We start from the raw sequence: 2113 nt of genomic DNA on the forward strand, positions 1-2113 counted from the left end.
CAACAGCAGATAGGTAGAGCCCTTTTCTCCCCAGCACCACCTGGGGTGATGAGGAACAATGGTAATAAGCTGATGGAGAATAGGTTTAGGTTAGAGATCAGAAGGCAATATTTTACAGTTAGGGAGACCAAAATCTGGAACCAACTTCCCAGGGAAGTGGTCCTCACCCCTACCTTGGGCAAATTCAAGAGGAGGTTGGACGACCACCTGCTGGGGTCTTGTGAACCCAGCATTCATTCCTGCCTGTGGCAGGGGGTCAGGCTAGATGATCTGTTCAGGTCCCTCCTGACTCTAGGTACTATGAAACTATGGTGATATGCTATTCTCTGTAGTCACTGGGGGATAGACTGATGGGATACTGGGCTGCATTAGTAGGTGTGTTGCTAGTAGATCAAGGGAAGTGATCATTCCGCTTTATTCAGCACTGGTGAGGCTACATCTGGAGTACTGTTTTCAGTTTTGGGCCCCCCACTACAGAAAGGACGTGAACAAATTGGAGAGAGTCCAGTGGAGGGCAACAAAAATGGTTCAGGGGCTGGGGGATATGACTTATGAGGAAAGACTGAGGAAACTGGGCTTATTTAGTCTGAGAAGAGAAGACAGAGGGGGGATTTTATAGCAGCCTTCAACTACTGGAATGAGGTTTCAAATGAAGATGGAGCTGGACTGTTCTTGGTGGCAGATGACAGAATAAGGAGCAATGGTCTCAAATTGCAGCAAGGGAAGTTTAGGTTACCTATTAGGAAGACTTTTCTCACTAGGAGGGTAGTAAAACGTGGAAACAGGTTACCCACAGAGGTGGTGGAAGCTCCATCCTTGGAGGTTTTCAAAATCTGGCTAGACAAAGCTTTGGCTGGGATGATGTAGCTTTGAGCCAGCGGGTTGGACTAGATGACCTCCTGAGGTCCCTTCCAAACCTAACTTTCTGTGATTCTATGAAAAGAAGCAGGGATCTCAGCAAGGGAAATTGTAATTGGATATAAGGAAGAATGTTCTCGCTCTGAGGGTTATCAAGCATTGGAACAGGCTACCTAGAGAGATTGTGGCATCTCCATCCTTGCTTTTTAGAGCAGGTTAGACAAACACTTGTCCAGGACTGGGAAGAATGGGGTGATTCTGCCTCGCCTCCCTGCCTCTCTGACCTCTGAAATGCAGACCCTCTAAAAACATTCTCATTTGGCTTGGAAAGAGTGAAATCCAGGCTTTTTTGGAGGTTTGTTTAATCACTCTATGTAAGGTAGCATGAAAACAATAGTATAATGTCAGTGATGGAGAAAAGAGGACAATGCTCCAATTGCATGATGTATTCTGGTTTGTTGTCGCATATACAGCAGCATCAGGGGCTCTTTTGTTTTTTGTTTTGTTTTTCTTTAAGTAATGCTTCCATTTATGTTCTTTACACACATAACAGTCCAGTGACTAGGGCCTTTGATCCGAAGATGCACCTGCACTGTGGTGGCAGAATGCTCGGTCGAGGTGTTAAGGGACACTGCATAAATCACTCTCATGCCGTGTTCAAGACTTGTGGTTCCAGCAAGCTGAAGAGCAATGGTCTACTGTTTTCCCTGCAGCTTCCTCACCACTTCATTTCCAGGACTGGTGTGAGCTGAGCAGGCATGATGGGTGGACTTCTTCTTTCCTTGACGGCCTGATTTGAATGGGGAATAGATTTGGTTGAAGGCCAGAATTACCTGTTCTGTTAAAAATTCTGAATTATTTTTGTTTCAGATTGGGATGAAACCTTGAAATTTCCAAGTTCCTAAGGAATAAGGCATGGAACATGTTAATAAAAAGTGGAAATTAAATGTAATTTCTGTGTTATCAAAGTATTCTATTTTAATATGGTGAACTCATTTTATTTTGCCATGGCTTTTGTTTTGCCTGTTGATGGTTCAAGAATTCCCTAAAAAATTTAAATTGATCACGTGTAATATGTTATATTAAGTTTTGCTTTCTGAAAAAATGGAGAAGTAGCACTGAACTGAGGATTAGGCCTCTCAAATTTAGCTAAAATCCAGGGAGTGCAGGCAGACAGCAGGGTGTGTGACATCCAAAAACCAGCCACCCAGAGGGTTTGACAAGCATCTGCTCCCCAGGTGGGAAGCTAACAGAC

The sequence above is a fragment of the Gavialis gangeticus genome, unplaced genomic scaffold, assembly GCF_001723915.1.
Source record: "Gavialis gangeticus isolate Ggan-Ray unplaced genomic scaffold, GavGan_comp1, whole genome shotgun sequence".
Lineage (NCBI taxonomy): Eukaryota > Metazoa > Chordata > Crocodylia > Gavialidae > Gavialis > Gavialis gangeticus.